General features: G+C 36.5%; 1 protein-coding gene and 1 non-coding gene across 2 annotated transcripts in view; both read right to left on the bottom strand.

Moving 5' to 3' along the window:
* The window catches only part of LOC138697839 (atrial natriuretic peptide receptor 1-like), a 2249689-nt gene that overhangs the window by 1541894 nt on the left and 692146 nt on the right, over window positions 1-15649 (bottom strand). The gene's annotated exons all lie outside the window — the stretch shown is intronic.
* On the bottom strand, window positions 1978-2050 carry TRNAN-AUU (transfer RNA asparagine (anticodon AUU)). The gene has a single exon. It is a non-coding gene; the product is annotated as a tRNA-Asn (tRNA).

Genomic DNA, 15649 nt, shown 5'->3' with positions numbered 1-15649 from the left:
ATACGGTATTCAAGAGGAAGATTAGAAAAAAGAAGCAAGAAAAATCGTATATTATTCACAGGCTCCTGATGACAGCAGTGACATTACTGATACAGCAAAGCTTGAGACTTTTATCCGCGGGATTGATCAATATGTTAGTACAGGAACCACTACTGGTTGTAGTTTTCATGCCAAGTACCTTTCCTCCGTCTCCTTACTTCATAGGCTGTCTGTCGCATGTAATCACTGCAGCTCGAGTTTTGGTCACCGCTGTTCTAGAGCAAGGGAGGAGTTGGAATGACTTACACATCTAACTCGAGAAGGTTATTTTTGTCTACACAGCAGCTAAATTGTATACTTTTAATGAGTCGTGCAAGTGGCAACATGTAGATTTCTTTGTGTCAATCTCCTGTCAGGTTGATAAAGTACAAAATTTGCTATGGCTAAAACACAACAAAGTTAATATACAGCTAGGTCTACATACATAAGCGGCAATTACATTTTAAATAATTTCAAGGGAAAAATTGTTCCGGGGCCGGGTATCGATCCCGGGACCTCTGGTTGAACGTACCAGCGCTCTGCCAACTGAGCTACCCGGGAACGCCACCCAACACCGTCTCAACTTTTCCCTTTATATCCACACAACTCGCGTGGGCTGACGAAACGCCAGAGACCCACATCGAGTGCACACAATCTCTGTGTGACTTGGAATTGTGGTTTTCTGTTAACGTACACAGTGACGTTGAGACGGTGTCGGGTGGAGTTCCCGGGTAGCTCAGTTGGCAGAGCGCTGGTACGTTCAACCAGAGGTCCCGGGATCGATACCGGCCCCGGAACAATTTTTCCCTTGAAATTATTCAAATCTGCTTTATAGGGAGCCTTACCTGAAAGATTAGATTTGCATAATATATACGTCACTGTGTACGTTAACAGAAAACCACAATTCCAAGTCACACAGTGATTGTGTGCACTCGATGTGGGTCTCTGGCGTTTCGTCAGCCCACGCGAGTTGTGTGGATATAAAGGGAAAAGTTGAGACGGTGTCGGGTGGAGTTCCCGGGTAGCTCAGTTGGCAGAGCGATGGTACGTTCAACCAGAGGTCCCGGGATCGATACCCGGCCCCGGAACAATTTTTCCCTTGAAATTATTCAAATCTGCTTTACAGGGAGCCTTACCTGAAAGATTACATTTGCATAATTACATTTTTAACTTCATTATGGGGAAATTTATTTAATTAATGTACGTAAGATATCTACATACTCAATTCCTTCCAACTCAATTGTATTGTACAATCCAAGCTCTCTTGTAACTTAATGCATTCAGCAAACAGAAATTCAATATATTCTCCCTGACCATATAACTGCATTCATACACAGGCCCACCTACTCGATTCGCAGAATACGCTTCCTGTATTACGGAATCCAGGTTGAGAAGTAAAGACTTCGATTTCCAATATATCCGATTTCAATTTCCTTCTGTGTATCTCACTTAATCTCATGCAACTCCATTTTTACTCACAAAAGTAGGTGATTCAGTTCATCAATGTAATCCTAATATAAAAAATAAGTTAATCCTATGATCAGATAACATTTTACATACAATAACTATAGTCATTCACTGTGAAAGGATAGATGTCAACTAATCTCTCTTTTAGAAATTGAAAATAAATTAAAATATTTTTGTAATGCTTAAAATATGATAAATATAAATACTGAGTCCACCGCTGTAGAGTAATGGTTAACATGCCTGACCGTTAAACAAGAGGCCTGGGTTCAAGCCCTGGTAGGAACAAGTTACGTAGTTAGGTTTCTTTCCAGGTTTTCCCTCAACTCTCTAAGAGAAAATGCTGGGTAACTTTCGGCGCTGGACCCTGGACTCATTTCGCTGGCATTATCCCTTCATATCATTCAGACGCTAGGTAATCATAGATGTTGCAAATCAAGCTTTCAAGTATAATTCCCTGTAAAGTTGATTTGAATAATTTCGAGGGAAAAATTGTTCCGGGGCCGGGTATCGAACCCGGGACCTTTGGTTAAATGTACCAACGCTCTACCAACTGAGCTACCCGGGAACTCTACCAGACACCGATCCAATTTTTACCTCTATATCCACAGACCTCAAAGTGGGCTGACAACCTTCAAGCAACCAACATTGAGTGCACACTAACTCTGTGTGACAATTTAAGTCACACAGAGTTAGAGGGACAAATTGGATTGTGTCTGATAGAGTTTAAGGGTAGCTCAGTTGGTAAAGCGTTGGTACGTTTAACCAAAGGTCCCGGGTTCAATACCCGGCCACGGAACAATTTTTTCCTCGAAATTATTCAATCATAGATGTTGATAAAGCGTCGTAAAATAAACCCCTAAAAATACTAGATTACTTAAATTACAATTGCTCGGATGTGGGTTCGATTCTCGCCTGAGCTGATTATCTGGTTAGGATTTTCCTAAGTTTTCCCTCAATCATAAGATGAAAATCAGGTAATGTATGGCGAATCGACTTCTTCTTCCCAGTTATCATCTCTCGCTATTACCAATTCCAACAACGCTAAATAACCTAATAGCTGATACAGCGCCATAAGATAATCAACTACAAAAAAATTCACAATTCTGAGTCCGGCAACTCAATAAAGCTATAATTTATTTTTTTATTATTTATGTGTGAAAGTATAGGCCTAATCTAGAAATGAACACTTCAAAATAATAAAAAAATATGTTTGAACTTTTCGGAGAATTTTCAACGAAAAGGAAGCAAAGGATAGATATGTCCGTACCTTTTTGTGATATCTAGTGTAATAATCACCATCATTATCATGGAGCTATGGTCTGTTTCGACAAAGTCATACTCCTGTCTTCTTCTGAGTCTTCATTGATTTTTTTTATTTTTGGCATGCATATTGTTACAAAATTATGTATACTGCGTTCCACAGTGTCTGACGGATGACGTAAACATTGCCGGCAGAGAAAGGGAGAGAGATACTTGCTAATCAACCAACGGCAGCGGTCACATTCCGGTCATACATACTTCATAGTAAACATAATTTCTGCTGTCTGTGTTAGACGTTTTTCTTTTTCTTACCTCCAAACTTTCAATTCGTTAACAGATTCATATACGTAACATGTAATGCATTCACATGCACTACTTAATGTTATAAGAGCTAGAGTTAAGAGTCACTATAATTGTAGATTAATAGGCAAACTTTCAACGTATTAACAAATTCATCTACTTAACATTGCTTCCCATTTCACCTTTACTACAAACAAGAATTTACTTAACTTTTTCAGATAATAATAATAATAATAATAATAATAATAATAATAATAACAATTATTATTATTATTATTATTATTATTATTATTATTATGTTAAGTGTATAACGCATATTTATAGCTATATACATATTAAGGTTTAAGACTTTCTTTTGCCAAACCATAATATTTGTACCTATTTTTAAGAAAGGGAACAGGACTAACTATGGTAACTTTCGAGGAATATCACTTTTGTTGACGTCGTACAAAATTTTGTCCAATATTCTTTTGAGAAGATTAACTCCGTACGTAGATGAAATTATTGGGGACCAACATGCGGTTTTAGGCGTAATAGATCGACTATTTATCAAATTTTTTGTATTCGACAGATATCAGAGAAAAAATGGGAATATAAGAGTACAATACATCAGTTATTCACAGATTTCAAAAAGGCATATGACTCGGTTAAGAGAGAAGTTTTATATAATATTCTTATTGAATTTGATATTCCCAAGATACTAGTTCGATTAATTAAAATGTGTCTCAGTGAAACGTAGAGCAGAGTCCGTATAGGCCAATTTCTATCTGATCTTTTCCAATTCACTTCGGGCTAAAGCAAGGAGAAGCACTATCACCTTTACTTTTTAACTTCGCTGTAGAATATGCCATTAGGAAAGTTCAGGATAACAGACAGGGAATTGAACGGGTTACATCAGCTTCTTTTCTATGCTGATAACGTGAATATGTCAGGAGAAAACCCACAAACGATTAGGGAAAACACGGAAATTTTACTTCAAGCAAGTAAAGCGATACGTTTGGAAGTAAATCCCGAAAAGACAAAGTATATGATTATGTCTCGTGACAAGAACGAAATGGAAATATAAAAGTTGTAGATTTATCCTTCGAAGAAGTGAAAAAATTCAAATATCTTGGAGCAACACTAACAAATATAAATGACACTAGAGAGGAAATTAAACGCAGAATAAATGTGGGATATGCTGTCATTATTCGGTTGCGAAGGTTTTGTCACCCAGTCTGCTGTCAAAAAATCTTAAACTTAGAATTTATAAAACAGTTATATTACCGGTTGTTCTGTATGGTTGTGAAACTTGGACTCTCGCTTTGAGAGAGGAACAGAGATTAAGGATGTTTGAGAATAAGGTTCTTAGGAAAATATTTGGGGTTAAGAGGGATGAAGTTATAGAACAATAGAGAAAGTTACACAACGCAGAACTGCAGACATTTTATTCTTTCTTCACCTGACATAATTAGGAACATTAAATCCAGACGTTAGAGATGGGTAGGGCATGTAGCACGTATGGGCGAAACAAAAAATGCATATAGAGAGTTAGTTGGGAGGCTGGAGGGAGAAAGATCTTCGGGGAGGCCGAGATTTAGATGGGAGGATAATAATAGTAATGGATTTGAGGGAGGTGGGATGTGATGATAGAGACTGGATTAATCTTGCACAGGATAGGGACCGATGGCGGGCTTATGTGAGGGCGGAAATGAACCTGCGGATACCATAAAAGCCATTTGTAAGTAAGTAAGACATAATATGACCTCAAAATTTTCATCTTTCTTATTTATCGTATCCGTGGTAATACCCAATCCTATTCAAATCTAGCGGCTGGAGAAATAAAAATTTTAAAAAGGATGGAGAAAAAGAGAAATGACGATAAATTTTATTTATTTTTTTTTATTTTAATAGGTTATTTTACGACGCTTTATCAGCAGCTTAGGTTATTTAGCGTCTGAATGAGATGAAGGTGATAATGCCGGTGAAATGAGTCCGGGGTCCAGCACCGAAAGTTACCCAGCATTTGCTCATAATTGGTTGAGGGAAAACCCCGGAAAAAACCTCAACCCGGTAACTTGCCTCGACCGGGAATCGAATCCGGGCAACCTAGTTCCGCGGCCAGACGTGCTAACCGTTACTCCACAGGTGTGGACTTGTGACGATAAAGGAAGGAAGGCAGAGACATAGAAAACAAGAAAGAAAGAAATCTATGTAAAAGTAAAGGAATACTGTTTTCTTCGCGTTTCTAGTTCTAAAATCCTACACTGTCATGAATTGCATTGCACTCTAATATTATTTCTCTCCTTCAGGGAAACCTATGCATTGCAACGATACTCTTATCCTAGTGTACGTGGAGGATGTTATAAAACACAGAAGCGTCGTAGACACAAACAACTTGTAGAGGAAAGAGAAAACTTACACATTTCTTATGTGTCTTGTACGGGATGAAATGGACGAAGGTTTCCGAAGCAGAGTTAGTCGACAAAAACTCTGGAGCACTCAAGTAGACGACGTTCGTCCACAATCTGTATTCGCTAAATCAGGCTTTGTAGAATGCACAAACTGTTTCATCTCTCTTACGTTTATAAAATCTCTAGAACATTCCTTTTCGAACCGTTAAACCTTACTGATGCGTGGGTTTAAAACGTAACGAGATTGAAAAATGGTACACAAGCAACGAACTATATGACTCCAATCTTTTACAGTTTGTACGGAATCTGACACAAATAGGACGTTTAATCAGATTACAAGAGAGCTATGGCGTCGTCTGAAGAAAATACTTTACGTAACTGCTAGTGATTGAGATATGGAACCACCATTACACAGTTTATTTCAAAAGTGTTCCGAGCTGAAAGCAGGTGAAATTGAATGCGGTGCTATCTTATATTAAATGACTTTCGTACATTATTCTCAAATATAAGGCGAATGTCAGGTCACTACATGGTGAATCCCTGGCCTCATCCCGCCAAATACTATCTCGCTATCAACAATTTAATTGATGCTGAATAACATATCAGTATCGTAAAAAAACAGACTAAAAAGAAATAATGAAATCTGTGAATTGCTTAAATATATGCGATATTATTTATAACACCGATGATCACATACGTTATAAATGTATCCAAATTTGTTTTCAATAAAATATTTATTAAAATAACTAAATGTTTCTTTACAGCAGTATCTTTCTTTAAGAATCATAACACTTGCAATTCGTAAACAAAACAAAACAAAAAAAACAAACAAACAAATAATTAAATAAATAATTAAATAATTAAATAAATAAATAAAAAATTAATTAAATAAATATATACATATATACATAAATTAATAAATTAATTAATTAATTACGCTAGTTGATGTACATGCTGTATTATTAATAGTTAAATTTTGTTGAAATGTTGGTCCTACACTTTTATTTGTATGTTCAGCACATGACGTCATTGCCTCCTATTACACCAGTGATGTCAAAGGAAGCGCATTTTTCTGACCTTGACGTCGTGCGCGGGCAGCAAGCGCTAAGTATGGAAAGAGAAAGGGTTGTGTATATGAATAAACAACCTGCTGGATTAAGAAAACAGTGGTGCACAAACTTCAAACGGAACGTGAAATTTTATGTCGTTATTTTTATATGGCTTCTTTCTGTTTAATATTATCTATATTGCCTGTAAAACAAATGTACTAACACTGATTTCTTAATATTGCACTTGTGTTTTAAATCTTAATAACATAATAGAGAGTTAAGAAGGAATATTCACTTAAATTCCATAGTAGTATAATATTATACTGTATTAAGTGGATGAAACACATCATTCATAAAGAAAGTGATATTCCAAAGAAAGAGATTGAGTTATGACATGATAAGTCGGAATTTATATTGATGGTATCTTTAGCCTTACCAAAGTAATCAATAAACTAATCAAAACAATATTACAGTACAAAGCAAAGTTACCTAGGTACTGTATCTGTATTAAGTGTAACTAATATTACATAACAAAACTCTTATCGCATTATGCTTTTAAGGTGATATTTGTGAACAACTTCCTATCATCAGAATATTAAATTATTTTCTCGAAATCTGCTAAAGCTATAGAGCTGACATTTTTACAACACATGGGCACGCAACTTTTGCTTATGATGTAACAGTAGTTGCTTTGTTAATTAATTTCCTTACAAACAATTTCCATGCGAATATTTTCAACATTTTCAATGCACTATCTTCAGTAATGCGTATATACGGTATATTAGATTTACGAAAACATTCTGTAAGGCTACTAAATAAATAGGCCTATACCTGAAAATTTCACTTTTCTATACGAAAAGTTGAGAAAATATTTCTTTTGAATAAAAAAAATTAAACTTGTGAAAAATGAGCATTAAAATTAAAACTTACATTCTTATAAAGCAATTATACTTCTCAGGCAAATCTGAAAATTAACATGGATACGGTTTTAATAAGTTCTCTTCCCTTTATCTATTGAATCAGTGCTGGCCATCCTTGAACATAGCTCGACCAAGCGTCATATACTAGGCTACCTCTTTCGTCTGTCTCTTTCCTTTCCCTGTAAAGCGCTCAGGCTCTCCTGGGCTCTAAAGCGCGCTCTTGCTCCTGTGGGCATCAATTGACATGCCTGTGTTACACAGTCCGACAGCAACTTACTAAGAATGAGTTTTTTGTTTTGTAACTTCAAGATGTCACTGCGATATTTTCCCATTTGTGCTTTCAATAAAGGCATGGTCACGTCAAAATCATTGAGATATCCCCAAATCCTTTAATATGACACACCATTAGCAAGAACTGGCAATCCCGCTTGAACTGAATTGCTGGTTGAGTTTCTTCCGAAGTTTTCTCCAACCGTAAGGCGAATATCAGGCAATCTATAGCGAATTCTCGGTCTCATCTCGCTATCTTCAATTCCGTCGACTCTAGATAACTTAGTAGTTGATACAGCGTCGTTAAATAATCAACTAAAAATAACTCGAAATAGTTAAACATAAAGGGTTCGAAATTTTGCACAATGGCATTTGGCTAATGTTGCCAAGTAATTATAATGAATAATATTACAATGAAAAATTGGATTTTATCGTACAATCCTGCCCGATTTGTTCTAATCTAGGCTTGTAGACTACTTCAAATCCAGTTCCATGAAATCTGCCCACTCTCGGGAAATCCAAATAATGCACATCACAATAAAACTGTAAAACCTTTACTGTCAATTTATAGAATAAATTATGTATAGGTACGACATAAAATACAATTTCACTGTAAAATGCATACTAGTAATTACAATTTAATACAAATCAACCAATGAAAATTTGTTAAAATCATCATGATAGGCAATAACGTTCGAACATAATTAATGTTTTATAGCTTGTATATTTTAGTATCGTTGAATAATACTATAAAATAGCAAAGAGTTCCAGGTTATCTCAAACTAAACATTCAAAATCTAATAGATGTAACACTCTAGTTCATAGGGTATAAAAATGAGAATTGCGAATTATAACGCTATAATTTTCACTCCATTAATTTCATAGACATTAGTTACAGAATGTTCAGTGATAATCGCTACGTACACAATACATCCACAATTTATATCGGCTGTCACTGCTTTGCTTGTTTCCTAGCCACTACTACATGCTATCGCTACCTCGCGCTCACGAAGATGCATTAACTTTACTCGTACCGGCAGACAGTACAAATTGTGTAATCTTTCCAAATTAGTTACATCTTCTGACACGGGGCGCGCGTTCATTTTTGTGTGCATGTTTGCATTAATGCTTATGCTTATGTATGTGGTCATGTGGTCTAAGGCGTTATGATTTGGCACTGGTTAAGAGTCCTTGTGGAAGAAGAAATTGTATGGGACATGCTCCAACACAGCATAGAGGGAAGCTACAATGAATAGCGTAATACTGTCTAGCTAGCAAACCAGCAATAGGCTACCAGCTAGATGCAGGGACGGGAGCTCGTATGTAAACAGAGCAGACAGATGAGTAAGTACGCACAACAGCAACTGTAGCGGGAGAAGCTAAGCTTTCTGAGAGAGGTTGTTTCCCGTGCTAGAGGATCATAATGCTCACCACACGACAATTCGTACTGGTCAGATGATCATCCATCTCTGCCGAGATAAATAGGCGCGAGATCGACAAACGGCAGATAGGCCTTGGCTCTATTAAGGCTGTTGCGTGCCAGAGTATGTATGTATGTATGTATGTATGTATGTATGTATGTATGTATGTATGTATGTATGTATGTATGTATGTATTTTAGTTGGTTATTTAACGACGCTGTATCAACTACTAGGTTATTTAGCGTCGATGAGATTGGTGATATCGAGATGATATTTGGCGAGATGAGGCCGAAGATTCGCCATAGATTACCTTGCATTCACATTGCGGTTGGGGAAAACCTCGGAAAAAACCCAACCAGGTAATCAGCCCAAGCGGGGATCGAATCCGCGCGCGAACGCAACTTCAGACCGGCAGACAAGCGCCTTAGCCGACTGAGCCATGCCGGTGGCTTGTATGTATGTATGTATGTATGTATGTATGTATGTATGTATGTATGTATGTATGTATGTATGTATGTATGTATGTATGTATGTATGTATGTATGTATGTATGTAATTTTATTTTTACGTTTTAGCACGATTTATTTTATATATAGCCTATTACATTGTTTAATAAATTTTAGGTACGCAAGTCTGACTAGTGTAATATGTAGCTAGTCGATGTAAGCAATACAGGGGGAAAGGAACTGGCCACCCCACCCAGTTATCTCTTGGCCTAGTTGCCTCATAAATGGTGCCTTGTTGGTGTCACTTGTGAGGTTCAGACCTCTCTTCGGACAGTTGACTACACAACAACTGTATATACAGCGTGGAAGTGAAATAATATTGCAGATTTTCATAGCGAATAACTCATGTTGTATGTAACAAAAAAACTTTAATACCATATTGGTGGAAGTTCAATTTTTTTTAAGAAAAAATATTTAACACTCATTTAATCGTTAACTAATGCGAGAAGGATCGTGATTTTTGTCCATATCGATAGAAAATTTAATAAAGAACCATTTATCCCATGGCGTATTTCAATAGCTTGGACAGTTTTCGTGTAAATTTAATTAAAATCACTTATTTGAAGCCACTGAATGATGTGAACAGATTACAACGCCGTAGCCAAAGGGGGAGTTTGGATGTAGTTCACCTAGGGGAACAGACCTGAATTCTTTGACCTCTTACGTCTGTATTACGAGAAGAGAGAAGAGTGTATTAGCGGCGATGTTGCCAGACTGCTGAAACTTTCAACTTAATTTTCTAATTAACCGTGCACTTAATCACAAAACGTAATACAGGAACATCATTTTATTTTTACTAACATTTTTAATATTAACCTGTCTATACCTTTAGAGAACCGGAAACACCGCTTGCTCCCCCCTCCAAGACTGGAGTTCGATGATACTGGCGTAAAACACAAATCACTCTACTATGTATAGGAAGGAAGAAAAGTAGTTCAACCATTTACGTAACTAGGAAATATCGCGATTTTGAGTTTGATAATTTTCATTAGGTTTTTCTTTAATCAAAGTACAGTACTGTATTAAGAATAAGTGTTTTTACTCACGAAGTGAGTTATCCATGCGAACGTATTCATTATGCGGTGTATATTATACTGTCTACAGCACATTAGCGTACAATATAGAGAAAGAAGTTAAATTGAAAAATAATCATAATATGAATATTTAAACACAATTTTGAAAATGGTGGCCGTTCATTTCGATACAGGCTTCAGTTCTTTTGTGCATATTATCGCACTATAGACTATTGCATCTAATTCCAATTGCCAGTTTCGTCCTTCGTACTAGTAACTCATGTTGAAATAATTCTGTACCTACTCTACGTACTGTAAATTCAATCTTCACTTCTGCCCGACCCGAAAATATAAAATTACTCAGACATTCTATCTACTGTCCGTCCAAGTGGTTATGCCGCAGGATTGTAGAAAGGGAGGAAATCACGTGACAGTTAATTACTTAACGAGGCCCTTTTATTTAAGTTAAATTAAACAGCTGTATAATATTACGTAAACTTCCAATTCCTAAGAGAAATTAATGTTTTCAGAAAAGAGCTAAGACAGCCCAGCTATTACAGAGGGGCGAGCAGAAGCAGGTGGGGGAAATCGGGATGCGACGTAGGGAAACGGACAGTACCTGTGCGAAAATATGATTCAATATTGAAAGCTCTTTCGTCACTGGAAAACGCGAACATATTTCTGGAATGTACTATACTCAGTAACTCAGTACTGCTTACTATCTGCGGTCTTGGTTCTGTGTGGAGTTGGAACTTCCTTAGTAGAAGGGGTGGGAGTGAAGTACATTCAAAAACTCAGATACAATAAAAATTGAAGTAAAAGTAAAATGATGTCCCTGTATAAGTTTTCTATTGATTCAAGTGTACCATATCGTCCTTTTGAATCTGCACGAGTACTTTAGTTCCACCCTGGATATATGTAGGCCCTATGTTGGCCTTAAAATGTATGCATGGTAGGTTTTATATCTGTTTGTTTGCATGCATGCATATATTCTGGGGCGGTGACTTCGAATCACACTTGTACTTCGATACCTATGACAATCTGTATTGTCTCTGGTGGATGCCTATCACGTGAGCTGTCCACACCTGTGGAGTAACGGTCAGTGCGTTTGGCCGCGAAACCAGATAGCCCGGGTTCGATTCCCAGTCGGGGCAAGTGCTGGACCCCGTACTCATTTCACCGGCAGTATCACCTTCATTTCATTCAGACGCTAAATAACCTAGATGTTGATACAGCTTCGTAAAATAACCCGATAAAATAAAAAAAAATAAAAATAAAAATCACGTGACCTGACGTCATAATCTGATAATGTTTCTGTTTAACTAGTCGTATATCAAATCAAGCAATAGTTAAGTAATGAGTTATTATAAGGAAGTTCCTCAATTTTGTTATAAAAGAAGAATCAGTTCAAAAAAATAACCAAAAAAAAAAAAAAAAGTAAAAAGGAAAGGTTTAAAGATAGAAGCGAAAGGTCTACATCTGTTATTTCGAATTTCTTCAAAATTGCAGCGGATACTCACATCGTAAGAAAACGTGGCAAAATTAATTACTGAAAAAAAAGCTAAAACTTTAATTGCTCTTCCACATCCGAAGACAATGTCTTACATTACCTGCTTTTGGGTTACGTAAGTTAGACCTAAATTCTGCGTTGCTGATCAATTGGAACTACTGTAATATAACAAAAGTAAAGATCAACTTAAAAAGTTCTCTACACACAGAGAGAAAAGTTTTATAAATTTACAGGGCGTGTTATTCTATCAACTGGAATTCAGCTGGGATTGAGTTGGCCTGATTTCAAACAAATGGACCGCAATAAATACAACAGAATCTGCATGAAAACTCCAGTTTGCCTTCTAGTATTTAAAACCGTTCAGGATCTGTAATATTTTGTTCCTAGAATTAAAACTATACTGTGCGACATTGCTTTCCGGTCAGTAAGTTTTGTTTAACTTGCATTATGTGTTTAACAAGCGTGAACATTTATTCTTCTCTGTAATTTATTTTGTCCCTCTTACAGTAATACTGAATGTGCTTGATAACAGTACAACTGCAATTCTGAGAGTATATGCGTGCATTTGTTTTATTTGAACAAATGCAAATACAAAGGCTGTCTATGTCATTCCTGCTGTGTTTATTGAACAAATTTTAAAAACATTTTTCACCGCCGTCATCTACTTTCAAGTACTTATGGTTTTGTTGCATTCAGTTCTGACTGCAGCAAACATAAGTATCTAATTTTAAACAATCAGAAGTTGAGGGGCTTCAGGGCACGAGGATCTGGAAATTAATAGCAAATATAATGAATTTAAGGGTGAATATTGTTATAAAAATAAATTATAATAATTACGCACTGTTGATATCAAATTATAAAATACAATCTTACAAGACAATCTTAAACTTAAACTTGTAAATAAAAAACTTTAAATATATCAGCTCTTCTTAGAACCCAGGTTCGTTCCATTTGTGCTTGCGTACGATATACAGGGTGTTAAAAAAGTATCCAATATTTTAAGAGGTGCTAGTATGCATCAAAACAAGAAAATAATGTCTAATAAACATGGGTCCTACAACACATACTTTCTGAGATCTGAACACTTCTTCATAAGAGGTGCTCGATGTGACGTCCATTTATTGCAATGCATTCTTCTGCCCTTTGGCGTAAGGAATCACGCACTTTATGAAATTTGTTGTTAATACGTTAATAAGAAAGTCCTGATAACGTACCCCAGTTAATCTCTGTGGTAGCACATATGGCCCTATTAATATATCACCAAGAACATCTGCCCATACGTTGATTGAGAATCGGTGCTGATGCTTTGTTTCCTCAACTGCATGGAGATTTTCATCAGCCCACACATGCTGATTACGAAAATTCACAACACCATCTCTGCTGAACTCAGCTCACATCCGCAAAGAGGCTTTTGTTTTCAGTATTCCTTGTTACGTATCAGTATTCCATGCCAGGGGTGTCAACTACGGTATGATTATCCGGTAGTCTGCTGTATTGTAATGCAGAGAAATGCATTGTCATAAATGGACGTCACATTGAGCGCCTCCTATGAACAACTGTTCAGATCTCAGAAAGAGCGTATTCCGAAACTCAGCGCTGAGCAATCTGATGGCATCACGGTGTTCCGAATTTCACCGATGGAGTCACTGATGCTCCACTGGTGTCGCACCGGTGCCATCAGCTTGCAGAGGTGGTGGCAGTCTCCATCAGCCGCCATCAGGGAATCTGATTGGTTCTTGTATAGGGCGGGAATTAGCAGACGAATGACATCGTGCTCTGTTGTGTCATGGCGGTGTGTTCTGCTTTAGTTCTGCTGTATTGTTTGTAATGAGCACAACGTAAAAACAATATGTTAATGGCTTATGAGCGAACATGTCAACGGACCAGTTATTACTACCGGTTCAAGAAATACATTGTTTATGCTCTCTTTTCTTTGAACGAGATGGCAGTACGGAAATTTCGCAAAATTTTGCTAGCGTAGCACAGACAACAACTTCTACAGTCGCCATGATAGCCATCGATCCTTCCAGCAGTTTTGTTCCTATTTCGCTGCAGCGTGACGTCATTGTTGTCCACCGGTCCGGTGAGATTCGGAATACGCTGGAAGTTTGTGTCGTAGGACCTATGTTTATTAGCATTGTTTTCTTGTTTTGATGCATACTATGATCTCCTAAAATATTGGATAGTTTTTTAACACCCTGAATAAAAATGCAGGATGATTATAATAACGTTGGTAATTCTGTAAAACTCAGTAAGTATGTGCAGACCTATTACTAGAATTCGAGGCAGTCAGAGTCCGTTCTGTGTCTGTGTTAATATGGGTGCATGCTTTGGTCACTTCACCCACAAAGTGTATGAGAGATACTCCAAACATGCAAGTAACTGGAAGATTTCTAGAAGTATAAAAGCATTAAGACATGTAGATTTTGGAATTTAAGCGTTCTCGAAGCCATTGTAGAACGCCGATTGAGAACGGAGGAGTCCAGGAGAGGGGAAGAAATTCAAGAATGTGTGGGCGGGTATTTGTCCAAAAATTCCTGATAAAAATATATCTTTCGAATGTCCCAATTGGAGGCCTTCAACTATATTGAACTCTTAAAAACATGCAATTATTTTAGAAGAGCGTAGTAGAAAAAGAGAAAGTAGGAAGTGGAACTGGATGTTTAGAAAAAATAGAATTGAGGAAGAAAGGTAAATTTATAAAAATTCATTTCTGAAATTACATTATGGCCGAACTGTGATGCAGAAGTACTTTCTCCTATTACGATCCAATTCCCATAGCTAAAAGTAAAATAAAATATTTTTATTTTATGCTTTTAACTCTTTGCAACATTGGAAACAACAAATGGAAGATAATTATGAAGGAAACTATAACAAAAGTTGTGAAAAACGAGAGGCCCACGGCAAAAGCATTGTTATTTATTTTTGTAATATAAAACTTTAATTAAAATAACTTACACAAAATAACGAGCACCTAAAGCTATGTAACTATTAAAAAAATAATCTGTATCCTCCTCCTCCTCAGTGCTTCTTTTTCGCTTTAATTTAAATTTATTTTATTGTATTCCGTAGATCTTACATCAGCATTGTAGATCTGAGATGTGCAAAAATTAAAACCTTATACTAAAATGCATCATAAAAAGTATGCAGATTAATTCAATTTACAAACATGCAGAATTCGTCACTTAAACAGAAGCCATATGTATGGAGAATTTCACTTAATTCTATTACAAACTACTTGGTCCTTGACTAAAAAAACCTACGTATTATCATCGTCTTATGGTGCGTATCTTCTATTTCGTGGTTATAAAATGTCAGGATTGCTCAAGAATATAATTTAATGCAATAGAGGATAGATATTTGACAGATTATGCATTATAGTTACACCATTTCTAATGCAAAGGATGTAAGTCTCCGTCCGCTAGATCGTCTGGTAGAATTTTAACATGGACAAAAACGGATAAATCCGAACAAAAGAAACGTGTTTAGTCAACCCATTATGAAGAAGAGATTAATATTCAT

This window comes from Periplaneta americana, chromosome 4 (genome assembly GCF_040183065.1).
Source record: "Periplaneta americana isolate PAMFEO1 chromosome 4, P.americana_PAMFEO1_priV1, whole genome shotgun sequence".
Taxonomy (NCBI): domain Eukaryota; kingdom Metazoa; phylum Arthropoda; class Insecta; order Blattodea; family Blattidae; genus Periplaneta; species Periplaneta americana.
The sequence above is the reverse complement of the archived record's forward strand: the minus strand, read 5'-3'. Positions and strand labels throughout refer to the sequence as shown.